Raw genomic sequence first — 16056 nt, forward strand, 5'->3', positions numbered from 1 at the left:
GTTTCATTAGTTTTCAGGGAAATGCCAATTTAAACCATATGAGATACTATGCTTCTCAGATTGGCAAAAATTAAAAACTGACAGTACTGGTGGTACTGACATGGGACAGACAACAGGGCCTGAACCTAAAAGTTTCTCTGAAAACATAGAGCCTATATTAAAAAACAAACAAGAAACCTCTGTATCTCTTCTAGTCACCAGACTGATGTAGCCTGAAATCAGTCGTAAAGCCAAATACTGCAGGTTGTTGAATTACACCGCAGGCTGAATTCACCAGATCTCCAGGTCTCTTATGTGAAACCTAAAGTCTGCTGGTTGTCAGAAGAATGGGACCTTGGGAATTGAAATTGGAGCATCCAAGTTGATTTGCATTAACCTGAGCGATCCCTAAGCACCAGCTTCCACTGAATCTCCCTTGGTGGCAGAAGCAGCCCTTCCTCCCCAGTCTAATGGGACTGGACCTGAGTGACTTGGGGATCCTCCAACGATTGGCTGATCTTTCTCGAGATCCATTCATTCATATCACCTTTTGGTGCCTCCATCCCCATTACTGGATTCAGACTCCTGTATGTCAGACCTGTAAGAAGAAAGTCTAATTTATGTTGGCAGAAGCACCAATAATATATGTGAGAATTGATTATATGCATGATAGATCAGAGGGAAATAAATACAATTTTAGATTGGGCCAAACATTTTTAATTGTGGTAAAATATATATAACATAAAATTTGCCATTTTATAGGCCAAAGAACTAAACAGACATTTTTCCAAAGAAATATACAAATGGCTAACAAACACATGAAAAGGTGCTCAACATCATTCATTATCAGAGAAATGCAAATCAAAACCACAGTGAGGTACCATTTCATGCCAGTAAGAATGGCTGCTATCAAAAAGTCTACAAACAATAAATGCTGGAGAGGGTGTGGAGAAAAGGAACCCTCTTGCACTGTTGGGAATGCAAACTAGTACAGCCACTATGGAGAACAGTGTGGAGATTCCTTAAAAAGCTGGAAATAGAACTGCCATACGACCCAGAAATCCCACTGCTGGGCATACACACTGAGGAAAGCAGAATTGAAAGAGACATGTGTACCCCAATGTTCATCGCAGCAGTGTTTACAATAGCCAGGACATGGAAGCAACCTAGATGTCCATCAGCAGATGAATGGATAAGAAAGCTGTGGTACATATACACAATGGAGTATTACTCAGCTATTAAAAAGAATGCATTTGAATCAGTTCTAATGAAGTGGATGAAACTGGAGCCTATTATACAGAGTGAAGTAAGTCAGAAAGAAAAATACCAATATAGTATATTAATGCATATATATGGAATTTAGAAAGATGGTAACGATAACTCTATATGCAAGACAGCAAAAGAGACACAGATGTAAAGAACAGACTGTTGGACTCTGTGGGAGAAGGCGAGGGTGAGATGATTTGAGAGAATAGCATTGAAACGTGTATTATCATATGTGAAATAGATCGCCAGTCCAGGTTCGATGCATGAGGCAGGGTGCTCAGGGCTGGTGCACTGGGATGACCCTGAGAGATGGGATGGGGAGGGAGGTGGGAGGGAGGGTCTGGATGGGGAACACCTGTACACCCATGGCTGATTCATGTGAATGTATGGCAAAAACCACCACAATATTGTAATTAGCCTCATTAAAATAAAATTTTTTTTAATTTGCCATTTTAACCACTTTCTAGTATCAGTTCTGCTTCTGCTAAGTCACGTCAGTCGTGTCCAACTCTGTGCAACCCCATAGACGGCAGCCCACCAGGCTCCCCCGTGCCTGGGATTCTCCAGGCAAGAACACGAGTGGGTTGCCATTTCCTTCTCCACTGCATGAAAGTGAAAAGTGAAAGTGAAGTCGTCAGTCGTGTCCGACTCTTAGTGACCCCATGGACTGTAGCCTACCAGGCTCCTCTGTCCATGGGATTCTCCAGGCAAGAGTACTGGAGTGGGTTGCCATTGCCTTCTCCAAGTATACAGTTAGGTGGTGTTAATTACATTCAAAATGTTGTGCGACCATCACCATTATCTAATTCCAAAACTTTTTTTTTTTTTTTACCATCCCAAATAGAAGTTCTGCACCCATTAAGCAATAACGCCCATTCCACTCTGCCCCTGATTCCTGGTAACCTTTAACCTACGTTCTGTCCCTATACATTTGCCAGTTCTAGATATTTCATGTAAGTGGAATCTTAACAATATTTGTCCTTTTATGTTTGGATTATTTCTCTTCGAATAATATTTTCAGGGCTTATGCTCTGTGATGATCTAGAGAGGTGGGACTGGGGGCGGGGAGGTTCAAGAGGGAGGGGATGTATGTATACTTATGACTGATTCATGTCGTACAGCAGAAACCGACACAACATTGTAAAGCAATTTTCCTCCAACTAAAAATAAATTTAAAAAAAGAACCTATTGCCAAATCCAAAGTCATAAAGATTTACCCCTGTGTTTTCTTCTAAGAGTTTTGTGGTTTTAGCTCTTGTATTTAGGCTGTTGATCCATTTTGAATTAATAGTATAGGTATGAAGTAGGGGTCCAACATCATTCTTTTGCATATAAAAATCCAGTTGCACCAGCACCCTCTGTTGAATAGACTATCCTTGCCCCACTGAATGGACTTGGCACTCTCGTCAAAAACCACTTGGCCATTTGATTTGTCTTTTTCAAGATTGTTTTGACTATTCAAGGCCCCTTGAAATTCCATATGAATTTGAGGATTGGCATCTCCACATTTCTGCAAAAAGGCTGTTGGAATTTTGATAGGGATTTTGTTGAATCTGTAGGTTGCTTTGTGTATTAGTAACATCTTAATATAAAATCTTCCAATCTGGGGACTTCCCTGACAGTCAAGTGGTTAAGACTCCAAGCTTCTAATGCACGGGGTGTGAGTTCAATCCCTGGCCAGGGAACTAAGATCCCACATTCTACACAGCGAAAAAAAAAAAAATCTACCTTCATTGTGGCATGTGGCATCTTTAGTTGTGGCATGTGGGATCTAGTTCCCTGACCAGACATCGAACCCAGGCCTCCAGCATTGAGAGTGCAGAGTCTTAGCCACTGGACCACCAAGAAAGTCCCCTACAGATATCTTTTAGATGGTATTGTAAATGAAATTGCTCTTAATTTCATTTTAAAACACAACTGATTTTTATGTGTTGATCTTGTTCCTTGCAGCTTTGCTGAATTTATTAGATATAGGCCTTTTCTGCATCTGAAATGCCCTTTCTGCATCAGTTGAGATGATCATGTAGGTTATTTTTTCCCTTGTTCTATTAATGTGATGTATCTATAACCCTGATTGATTTTCTGATGTTGAACCAGTCTTGCATTCCTGGAACAAATCCCACTAGATCATGATGTATAATCCTTTCAGTATGCTGTTGGATTCTGTTTGCTAGTATTTTGTTGAGGATTTTTGCATCTGTATTCATAGGGGATATTGGTCTGTAATTTTCTTGTGATATCTTTGGTTTTGGTAGGGCCAGACTTTTCAGTATGGGTGCACTTAGCATTCCTGGATGTATGTACTGTGTTAGCTAAAGCAGCTAGCAGTATTTCTAAGATTAGTCCTACTGATTGAAACCTGGACTCAACAGTGTTAGTCGCTCAGTCATGTCTGACTCTTTTTGACCCTGTGGACTGGGGCCCACCAGGCTCCTCTGCCTATGAAATTCTCCAGGCAAGGATACTGGAGTGGGTTGTCATTCCCTTTGCCAAAGAATCTTCCTGACCCAGGGATCGAACCTGGGTCTCCTGCATTGCCTGCAGCTTCTTTACCGTCAGAGCCATCACACTGGGGAAGCCTGTACTCAACAGTAGCCTATGTTAATTGTACAACTGTACAGTGTAGAGGGAGGAATCCAAATGTTAGTGACATCGGTGGTATTCTGGTGAGCATAACTGACTTCCAAAGGTTTAGGGCAATAAGAGTGCTGGGCTCCGCCGGCTCTTGCAGCTGCCGCCACCCCACTGAGGGGCGCTTGATGGGCGCGCCGCCTCGCGTCCCGCTGAATCCCGGAAGCTGCGGCGCCTCCTGCCGGGGAGCCATCGCTGCAGCCTGAGGTCGGCTCCCGGGTCGGAGGCTGCCTGAGGAGCGACGACGGTGGCGGCAACGGGAGCCCCACCAGGAGTCTGGGACTGAGGAACTGCCTGCGGCTTCACAAGGCCAGTATGGACAGAATAACTTACGATGTTTATCCCCGCCCGCTGCTTCTGAGACCTTGAGTGGAAACCAGAGTGCTTCCAGTCAGAGAAGTGCGTGCCACCTTCCCACCCCTATCCGACGGGCACCATGTGGTTCATCCGCGATGGCTGTGGCATTGTCTTTGCCGTTGTCACCTGGTTTCTGGTCTTATATGCGGAGTTCGTGGTCCTCTTCGTCATGCTGATTCCATCCGGGGACTACATGTACAGCGCCATCAACGGAATCGTGTTCAGCCTGCTGGCCGCCTTGGCCCTGGCTTCCCACTGCCGGGCCATGTTGACCGACCCTGGGGCTGTGCCCAAAGGAAATGCCACTAAAGAATTCATCGAGATTTTACAGCTGACGTCTGGGCAAGTGCTGTACAACTGTCCCAAATGTTGCAGCATCAAGCCCGACCGAGCCCACCACTGCAGGGTTTGTAAGCGGTGCATTCGGAAGATGGACCACCATTGTCCCTGGATCAACAACTGTGTCGGCGAGAAGAACCAGAAGTACTTCGTCCTGTTTACAATGTACGTAGCTCTCATTTCCTTGCACTCCCTCATCTTGGTGGTATTCCACTTCATGCATTGCTTTGAAGAAGACTGCAGCTCCTCCTCGGCCACCACGATGACCCTCCTCATTTTCCTCGGCTTGGAGGCGCTTGTCTTCCTCATTTTCACATCGGCCATGTTTGGGACCCAGATGCTCTCCATCTGCACAGATGAGACGGGAATAGAACAACTGAAAAAGGAAGACAGAAGATGGGCCAAGAAAACAACATGGGTGAACCTGAAAGCCGTTTTTGGCCACCCCTTCTCTCTAGGCTGGGCCAGCCCCTTTGTCATGCCAGACCAAGGGAAGGCAGACCCGTACCAGCATATGATCTGAAAGACTCTGACCAGCATTGCCACTCAGACACAAACCACATCCTAGCACTACCCTTGGATTGGGTCTTATGAATGTCCAAACCGAAAAACCAACACAACTCTAAATAAAACATTTTTTGTTTAATGTCTCAAGTAAAATGGCAGAACATTGCAGAAAAAAAAGTCTCTGTGTTTTGTTTTTAAAAGATCGTCCTTTCTGCTTTTCTTTTTTCCTTTGAAAAAATATAATAATTGTATTTATTTTTCGCTGGGCTGGGCTTTCATTGCTGCATGCAGGCTTTTCTCTAGTTGCTGTGAGCAGGGCTACTCTGTAGTTGTACTGCAGCTTCTCATTGCATTGGCTTCTGTTGTTGCAGACCACGGGCTCTAGGGCATGCCGGCTTAGTTTTGGCTCACTGGCTCCGGAGCAGAGGCTCAACAGTTGTGGCATATGGGCTTAGTTGCTCCATGGCATGTGGGATCTTCCCATACTAGGGATCGGACCCTTGTCTCCTGCATTGGCAGGTGGAGTCTTTACCACTGAGCCACCAGGGGAGCCCTCTTTTTCACTTTTTAAAATCATTTGTTACCCATTCATCTGCTGATGGATATCCAGGTTGCTTCTGTGTCCTAGCTATTGTAAATATTGCTGCAGTGAACATTGGGGTACAGGTGTCTTTTTCAGTTCTGGTTTCCTCGGGGTATATGCCCAGTAGTGGGATTGCTGGGTCATATGGTAGTTTTATTCCTAGTTTTAAAGAAATCTCCATACTCTTCTCCATAGTGGTTGCATCCATTTGCATTCCCACCAACAGCATAAGAGGGTTCCCTATTTTCCATACCCTCTCCAGCATTTATTGTTTGTATACTTTTTGATGATGGCCATTCTGACTGGTGTGAGATAGTACCTCATTGTGATTTTGATTTGCATTTCTGTAGTAATGAGCTCGGAGAAGGCAATGGCACTCCACTCCAGTACTCTTGCCTGGATAATCCCATGGACGGAGGAGCCTGGTGGGCTGCGGTCCATGGGTCACTACAAGTCGGCCACGTAGCAGTAATGAGCTATAGTGAGCATTTTTTCATTTGTTTATTAGCCATCTGTATGTCTTCTTTGGAGAAATGTTTGTTTAGATCTTCTGCCCACTTTTTGATTGGGTTGTTTGTTTTTCTGGTATTGAACTACTTGAGCTGCTTGTATATTTTGGAAATGAATTCTTTATCAATTGCTTCATTTGCTATTATTTTCCCCCATTGTGAAGGTCATTTCTTCACCTTGCTTATAGTTTCCTTACATACACACAATGGAATATTACTCAGCTATAAAAAGGAACCCATTTGAGTCAGTTCTAATGAGGTAGATGAACCTATTGTAGCCTATTATACAGTGTAATATTGTAGAGAGTAAGGCAGAAAGAAATAGATACCATATATTAACACATATTTGTGGAATCTAGAAAGATGGGACTGACAATCTTACCTGCGGGACAGCAAAGGAGACACAGACATAAAGAACAGACTTTGGGGATCAGTCAGAGAAGGAGAGGGTGGGATGATTTGAGAGAATAGCATTGAAACATATACATTACCATATGTAGAATAGATGGCCAGTGAGCGTTTGATGTATGATGCAGGCCACCCAAAGCCGGTGCTCTGTGACAGCCTGGAGAGAGAGACTGGAGAAGGAGGTGGGAGGGGGCTTCAGAGGGAGTGGACACAGGTATGCCTATGGCTGATTCATACTGATGTATGGCAAAAACCATCACAATATTGTAAAGAAGTTATCTTCCAATTTAAATAAATAATTTTTAATAGGAGATTTTTAAAATTTAATTATTAAGGGAAGGATAATTGCTTTACAGAATTTTGTTGTTTTCTGTCAAATCTCAACATGAATCAGCCATAGGTATGTCCCCTCCCTCTTGAACCTCCCTCTGAGCTCCCTCTCCATCCCACCCCTCTAGGTTGATACAGAGCCCCTGTTTGAGTTCCCAGAGACATACAGCAAATTCACATTGGCTATCTATTTTACATTTGGTAATGTAAGTTTCCATTTTACCCTCTCCATACATCTCACTCTCTCCCCTCTCCCCATGTCCATAAGTCTGTTCTCTATGTCTGTTTCTCCACTGCTGCCCTGAAAATAAATTCTCCCATACCATCTTTCTAGATTCCATATATATGCATTAGTATATGATATTTATCTTTCTGTTTCTGACTTACTTCACTCTGTATAATAGGCTCTAGGTTCATCTGCCTCATTAGAACTGACTCAAATGTGTTCCTTTTTATGGCTGAGTAATATTCCATTGTGTATACGTACCACGACTTCTTTATCCATTCATCTGTCGATGGACATCTAGGTTGCTTCCATGTTCTAGCTATTGTAAATAGTGCTGCAGTGAACATTGGGGTACAAGTGTCTTTTTCAATTTTGGTTTCCTCAGGGTATATGCCTAGGAGTCATACAGTGCTGGGTCATATGGTGGTTTTATTCCTGCTTTTTTAAGAAATCTAAGTACCATCATCCGTAGTGGCTGTATCAATTTACATTCCCACCAACAGTGTAAGAGCATTCCCTTTTCTCCACACCCTGTCCAGCATTTATTGTTTGTAGAGTTTTTGATGATGGCTCTTCTGACCGGTGTGAGGTGATATCTCATTGTAGTTTTGATTTGCATTTCTCTAATAATGAATGATGTTGAGCATCTTTTCATGTGATTGGTAGCCATCTGTATGTCTTCTTTGGAGAAATGTCTGTTTAGATCTTCTGCCCACTTTTTGATTGGGTTGTTTTTCTCGTATTTTGTATGAGTTGCTTGTATATTTTGGAAATTAATCCTTTGTCAGTTGTTTCATTTGCTATTATTTTCTCCCATTCTGAGGGTTGTCTTTTCACCTTGTTTATGGTTTCCTTTGCTGTGCAAAAGCTTTTAAGTTTGATTAGGTCCCACTTGCTTACTTTTGTTTTTATTTCCATTACTTTAGAAGGTGGGTCATACAGGATCTTGCTTTGATTCATGTCATCAAGTGTTCTGCCTATGTTTTCCTCTAAGAGTTTTATAGTTTTTGATCTTATATTTAGGTCTTTAATCCATTTTGAGTTTATTTTTGTATACGGTATTAGGAAGTGTTCTAATTTCATTCTTTTACATGTAGCTGTCTAGTTTTTCCAGCACCATTTATTGAAGAGGCTGTCTTCGCCCCATTGTATATTCTTGCCTCCTTTGTCAAAAATAAGGTACCCATAGATCCATGAGTTTATTTATGGGCTTTCTATCTTGTTCCATTGGTCTATATTTCTGTTTCTGTGCCAGTAGCTTAGTGTCTTGATGACCGTAGCTTTGTAGTATAATCTGAAGTCAGGAAGTTTGATTCCTTCAGCTCCATTCTTCTTTCTCAGGACTGCTTTGGGTATTCTAGGTCTTTTTTGTTTCCATATGAATTGTGAATTTTTCTGTTCTAGTTCTGTAAAAAATGCCATTGGTAATCTGATAGGAATCTCATTGAATCTGTAGATCGATTTGGTAGTATAGTCATTTTCACAATATTGATTCTTCCTAACCAGGAACATGGAATATCTCTCCATCTGTTATGTCATCTTTGATATCTTTCATCAGTGTCTTATAATTTTCTGTATACAGGTCTTTTATCTCCTTAGGTAGGTTTATTCCTAGATATTTCATTCTTTTTGTTGCAATGGTGAATGGGATTTATTTCTTAATTTCTTTTTCTGATTTTTCATTGTTAGTATATAGGAATGCAAGTGATTTCTGTGTATTGATTTTGTAACCTGCAACTTTGCTAAATTCACTGATTAGTTATAGTAATTTTCTGATAGTACCTTTAGGGTTTTCTATGTATAGTATCATGTCATCTGCAAACAGTGAGAGCTTGACTTCTTCTTTTCCTATCTGAATTACTTTTATTTTTCTTCTCTGATTGCTGTAGCTAGGATTTCCAAAACTATGTTGAATGATAGTCGTGAGAGTGGACACCCTTGTCTTGTTCCTGATCTTAGAGGGAATGCTTGCAGTTTTTCATCACTGAGAATAATGTTTGCTGTGGGCTTATCATATATGGCCTTTACTATGTTGAGGTAGGTTCCTTCTGTGCCCATTTTTTGAAGAGTTTTAATCATAAATGGGTGCTGAATTTTTGTCAAAGGCTTTTTCTACATCTATTGAGATGATCATATGGTTTTTATCTTTCAATTTGTTAATATGGTGTATCACATTGATTGATTTGTGTATATTGAAGAATCCTTGCATTCCTGGAATAAACCCAACTTGATCATGGTGTATGAGCTTTTTAATGCATTATTGAATTCTGTTTGCTAGAATTTTGTTGAGGATTTTTGCATCTATGTTCATCAGTGATGTTGGCCTGTAGTTTTCTTTTTGTGTGTTGTCTTTGTTTGGCTTTGGTATCAGGGTGATGGTGGCCTCATAGAATGAGTTAGGAAGTGTTCCTTCCTCTGCAATTTTTTGAAAGAGTTTTAGATGGATAGACATTAGCTCTTCTCTAAATGTTAGATAGAATTCACCTGTGAAGCCATCTGGTCCTGGGCTTTTGTTTTTTGGGGGGAGATTTTTTTATCATAGTTTCTATTTCAGTGCTTGTAATTGGGTTGTTCATAATTTCTATTTCTTCCTGGTTCAGTCTTGGAAGATTGAACTTTTCTAAGGATCTGGGACTTAAATCTTCACTGAAGATGGATTCTTACCCCTTGTGGTCTGAGAGGGCCAGGACCAGGGCTGAAGCCCTAAAAACTGTCCTTGACACAGTGGCCTCATGCCCCATGTGAGCACAATGCCTCCTGATTTGTGAAATCAATTGCCTGCCTTGTACTTTATGGGCCCTGGGTGTGTAGAATGATTTTGGAGGTGGGGGGTGGAGATGAAAGGGGTCTTATTTGTAGTCTGAATCACAAGTTATATTCCAAATGATTATTTGGAAGAATGTGAAGGAAAGAAGTTTTTCCAGTTTAAAATGCCTTGTGGAGTTGCTCAGTCTTGTCTGACTCTTTGCAACCCTGCGGACTGTAGCCCACCAGGCTCCTCCGTCCATGGGATTCTCCAGGCAAGAGTACTGGAGTGGGTTGCCATTTCCTTCTCCAGGGGATCTTCCCAACCCAGGGATTGAACCCGAGTCTCCCGCATTGTAGATAGATGCTTTACCGTCTGAGCCACCAGGGAAGTCCTTAAAATGCCTTACACAATCACAAGAAGAAAATGACGTAGCTTCAGGCAAGCCCTGTTTCCTTTGTTTCTTCTGCTTACTGTCTGAGTACCCAACCTCCCTCCCTCTCCTAGCACAGTGTCCATTCAGCAGTGTTACTGCCTAAGTGAAACAGCCACAGACCCCCCCCCAACCCATTGACCCCCCTCTTCCTCATTTTGTAAATTTTCACAGTGGGTTTACTTTCTGATATTTTAGACCCATAAATGTGTACGTACCCATATCTTGTCTGTATTTCAACCTGAGAGACAGTGGACCTGCATTAGCTGACCATGATGCAAGGGCAACATTACAAAGTTGAGAGATGACCGTCCATCTGCTGGAATTGGCAGACACCTAAGCCTGCAGTACTGAGACTGAGTAGCGTTTCCACTTGCACACTTGTGTGTTGAGTCTTAGTTGAAGGAGGAAGGGCCTGAGGACAGGGAGGGGGGTGCGGGGGGGTTGGATGCAGGTGAGAGGGCGAAGAGCACACATCAAATGCAGAAGTCACAGAAATCCAGATGCTGACCATCTCACACGTGGTATTGTTTTTAAATGATCACCACAAACATTTGTTTTAATCTTTTGCTTGGGGTGAGTTTGAGGTAAGGTTTATTAAATCAGCCTTGGGTGGGGAGAGATTTCATCTAGCTATGTGATCTTTCAGAAAACTAAGTGGAACATGCTGCCTCTTTTCAGTTCTGCCAGTGCTTCCACATGGAAACCAAACACAGTAAAATTTTTCAAAAAAAAAAAAATCAGAGTGCTGGAATCAATTCATTCTGTATAACCCACCTAACTCACCCCCTAACTATGTGGACACTCCTTTCACAAAGGCTTCAAGACATGCATTATGAGATAGGCAGAGACTAGTTAGGTGGTCACTAGGCCTGTTTTTATTCTTCCTTTTGGGGACTAATTCAGATTATATCTTTCAGCATCCCTTGCAGTTGAATGTGACCGCTGTCTGAGTTCTAGCTAATGGAATGTGAGCAGAAGTGCTATACGCTACAGTCTAGGCCTAGCTCATTAAAACCTCCCACATGGTCTTACCTTCTTTTATTTGGCTGGGATGGAGATGACAACAGTACAATGGTGACCACATTTTGAAGGTGGCAGATCATCTACACAGAAGATGCCTAGGACCCTGAATCACCACTTAGAAAAAGGCAGTCCAGCTATTAATGGTTATATTGGAAGATTACAGGAGCAAGAAGTAAATGTTATTGTCTTAAATTTCACAGATTTTTTTTTTCTGTCTAAAGAAAGCTAACTTTACTTTTAACTAATACAAGTAAGCACCAGCCTCCTTAAAAACATTGTAGTGTTTTTTTCCCCTGTAATTTGGGTTCATAAGAGATGGGCCCCCTGATGGACCTTTGTTGACAAAGTAATGTCTCTGCTTTTGAATATGCTATCTAGGTTGGTCATGACTTTCCTTCCAAGGAGTAAGCATCTTTTAATTTCATGGTTGCAATCACCATCTGCAGTGATTTTCATATGACCCAGCAATCCCACTGCTGGGCATACACACCGAGGAAACCAGAATTGAAAGAGACACGTGCACCCCAATGTTCATCACAGCACTGTTTACAATAGCCAGGACATGGAAGCAACCTAGATGTCCATTGGCAGATGAATGGATAAGAAAGCTGTGGTACATATACACAGTGGAATATTACTCAGCTATTAAAAAGAATGCATTTGAATCAGTTCTAATGAGGTGGATGAAACTGGAGCCTATTATACAGAGCAAAGTAAGCCAGAAAGAAATACACCAATACAGTATATTAACACATATATATGGAATTTAGAAAGATGGTAATAATGACCTTATATGTGAGACAGCAAAAGAGACACAGATGTTAAGAACAGACTTTTGGACTCTGTGGAGAAGGCGAGGGTGAGATGATTTGAGAGAATAGCATTGAAACATGTATATTATCATATGTGCATGGCTGATTCATGTGAATGTATGGCAAAAAGTAATTAGCTTCCAATTAAAAGAAAAAAAAGTAAGCTGTCTGAACAGGTGTCTCATACACTGGCTGCACTGCCATCCCTTTCTCACACTTGAATCTAATGGGGTGTTCCCTGTGACCAGGTGATTCAGAGGCACAATAGTTAAGCTTGGTTCACAGATTGTTTTGCATAGTATTTTGGCACCAGCTGGACATGGCTAGCTGCAGTGTTATAGCTCCACTTAGGGTTGATCCTGGGGACAATGGGAAGGTAACTTTTCAGTGACTGGTCACACAAATGGTCAGAGGTTTAGATATCCACTGATTCATGTGTAGTTAGTAATGACTTGGCTAGGTGGTCCAGGACTTAGAACAAGATCGAAATATTGTTCAAGGGGGAGGTCTGGGGAAGAGGCATATGGATGTCCCTTTTGGAATGGGTGTGAAGGTATTCATATCACACATAAATGGGCAGCTGCTGCTGCTGCTAAGTTGCTTCAGTCATGTCCGACTCTGTGCAACCCCATAGATGGCAGCCCACCAGGCTCCCCCATCCCTGGGATTCTCCAGGCAAGAACACTGGAGTGGTTTGCCATTTCCTTCCCCAATGCATGAAAGTGAAAAGTGAAAGTGAAGTCGCTCCGTTGTGTCGGACTCTTAGCGACCCCATGGACTGCAGCCTACCAGGCTCCTGCATCCATGGGATTTTCCAGGCAAGCGTATTGGAGTGGGGTGCCATTGCCTTCTCTGAAATGAGCAGCAGAGAGAAACAACTGTTGAGGAAGACTCAATCAGATGGATAAGATGTTCTATCCTGTGGATGCCAGCCAACTTCAGTTTCTTATCCAATGAACTCCTGAACAAAATGGCCATGGTGGCATGCATGGAATTTAGACACAAGCTCTACAGTATAGACTTTCACCAAGGCGAGTCTGGCTATAGCAACTGTTGAGTACCCAGCCTACTGACAGGAAGGGTACACCAAGCCCCACTATTGGAATCATTTCACAGTGGCAACTGATTACAGGCACAGTACAAAATGATAAAAAACCATTTGGACCCCCAACATTATACTGGCAAGAAGCAAACTGGGGAAACTACTCATCTGCAAATATGTGCTTAGTGTTAGTTGCTCAGTCATGCCCAACTCTTTGCGACCCCTTGGACTGCAGCTTACCAGGTTCCTGTGTCTAAGAGATTTTTCAGGCAAGGATACTGGAGTGGGTTGCCATTTCCTTCTCCAGGGGATCTTCCCAATTCAGGGATCGAACCTGGATCTCCTGCACTGCAGGCAGATTCTTTACTGACTGAGCTACAAGGGAAGCCCTTTCATGAAAAAGGAAGGAAAGCACAGAGGGTGGGACCAAGAGTCCAGAAAGCAGAGCCAAGCAAAGCCCAGAAACCCTAGAGAATTATTTCCAGGCCTCGAAACCTAATCCAGGAACTTCCATGTGCCCAGTGGGATTTCACAATTGCTATAGACCAGTGACTCCTTTGTGTCTCCCATTTCCCCTTTTTGAAATGGAATGTCTGTAGCCAATATCCTATGTCTGTTCCATCATTGTATGTTGGGGTGTGTTGGGGACAGATAACTTGTCTCTAAATTTCACAGATCTACCGGTAGTGGGGGAGGGGGGAATAGTACTTAAAGAGTCACACTTAAGGAATACACCAAAGGAGCCCTTCACACCTGGACCTGATTTAGATGAGATTCTGGACTTTCAGACAATGCTCTAACGAATTGAGACTTTTACAGACCTTGGGAAGGGGTAAATGTATTTTGCATGTGGAAGGGACATAAATTATTGGGGCCTGAGGACAAACTGTAGTAGTCTCCAAGGTGGCTGCCAATGATCCCCACCTCCTGATATTTACATCCTTGTATAACCCCCTCCCTGAGAGTGTGGCCTAGACCTAATGACTTACTTCTAGTGAGTGGAATATTGTAAAAGTGGTAGGATGTCATTTCTGAGACTAGGTTATAAAGACTGTGACTTCCATCTTGTGTGTGCAATTTTCTCCCCATGTCCCTTCACACTCCTGTCTCATCTCAGTTGATCACCCTGTTGAAATAAGCAGCCATGTTGTGAGTTGGTCTGTGGGAAAGTCCATACAGCAAGGAATTTGAGGATGGCTTCCACCACCAGTTGGCAAGAAACTGAAGCACTTAGTCTAACAGCCCACAAGGAACTAAGTCCTGCCAACAGCCATACATTGAGCTTGGAAGCAGATCATTCCCCAGTCAAGCCTTGGGATGACTGCAGCCCCATCTGACACCTTGATTGTAGCCTGTGAGAGATTCTGAAATAAAAACCCAGCTAAGTTGTGTCCAGATTTCTGATCTACAGGAACTGAGATAAATGTTGTTTTATTTAGGTTTTTTCTTCAGCATTTTTTAAAAATTTATTTTTTACAATGTTGTGTTGGTTTCTGCCATACAGCAATGCGAATCAGCCATAATTATACATATATCCCCTCCCTCTTGAGCCTCCCTCCCCTTCCCTCCCCCTGTCCCACACCTCTAGTTCATCACAGAGCTCCAGGCTGGGTTCCCCATGTAATATAGCAACTTCTCACCAGCTATTTTACACATGGTAATGTACATATGTTGATACTAACATGTTGTTTTAAGCCACTGTTTTTGAAGTAATTTGCAGTAATACATATGCAGTAACTTTGCCGACTAAGGTCTGTCTAGTCAAGGCTATGGTTTCTCCTGTGGTCATGTATGGATGTGAGAGTTGGACTGTGAAGAAGGCTGAGTGCCAAAGAATTGATGCTTTTGAACTGTGGTGTTGGAGAAGACTCTTGAGAGTCCCTTGGACTGCAAGGAGATCCAACCAGTCCATTCTGAAGATCAGCCCTGGGATTTCTTTGGAAGGAATGATGCTAAAGCTGAAACTCCAGTTTGAACCTTTGAACCTACAGCTTGTGTTACATGAGAGCAGGGATCCAAAATAATCAGCCTGCCCCTTGGGAAACAGTGCATAGCTGGGGTTCAGTGTTGCTGTCTACTACTGTTGGCAGGTGGGACCTCAGCAGTGCTATAGCCAGATTGTCTTTGGTAGGTCGAAGTCCATATGCTTGGCCATCTCATGTGAAGAGTTGACTCATTGGAAAAGACTGATGCTGGGAGGGATTGGGGGCAGGAGGAGAAGGGGACAACAGAGGATGAGATGGCTGGATGGCATCACTGACTCGATGGACATGAGTCTGAGTGAACTCCGAGAGTTGGTGATGGACAGGGAGGCCTGGCGTGCTGCGATTCATGGGGTTGCAAAGAGTCAGACACGACTGAGCGACTGAACTGAACTGAACTGAATAGGGGTTTCCCTGGTGGCTCAGTGGTAAAGAACCCACCTGCCAATGCAGGAGACATAAAAGACACGGGTTCAATCCCTGGCGTGGGAAGATCCCCTGGAGAAGGGCATGGCAACCCATGCCAGTATTCTTGCCTGAAGAATCCCATGGACAGAGGAGCCTGGAGGGCTTACAGTCCATGGGGTCACAAAGAGACACAACTGAAGTGACTTAGCACACATATGCAGTAATACATAATCAATACAGGAAGGCATGGAGGTTATGTACAAGTTCAGCATGTGGACTTCTACCTACCAAAGACAATCTGGCTATAGCACTGCTGAGGTCCCACCTGCCAACAGTAGTAGACAGCAACACTGAACCCCAGCTATGAACTGTTTCCCAGGGGCAGGCTGATTATTTTGGATCCAAGCTGTAGGTTCAAAGATTTAGTGGGAATCCCAGCTGATACTACCTGAGCTAGACACATTCTTTGTGG

The 16056-nt window shown here is 42.9% G+C and overlaps 1 long non-coding RNA gene and 1 pseudogene across 3 annotated transcripts in view; both read left to right on the forward strand.

The window, feature by feature from the left end:
• LOC105605459 (uncharacterized) overlaps window positions 1-16056 on the forward strand; it is a 71429-nt gene that overhangs the window by 52327 nt on the left and 3046 nt on the right. The window lies entirely within an intron of this gene.
• Window positions 4058-5218, forward strand: LOC105605460 (palmitoyltransferase ZDHHC3-like; annotated as a pseudogene).

This window comes from Ovis aries, chromosome X, assembly GCF_016772045.2.
Source record: "Ovis aries strain OAR_USU_Benz2616 breed Rambouillet chromosome X, ARS-UI_Ramb_v3.0, whole genome shotgun sequence".
NCBI lineage: Eukaryota > Metazoa > Chordata > Mammalia > Artiodactyla > Bovidae > Ovis > Ovis aries.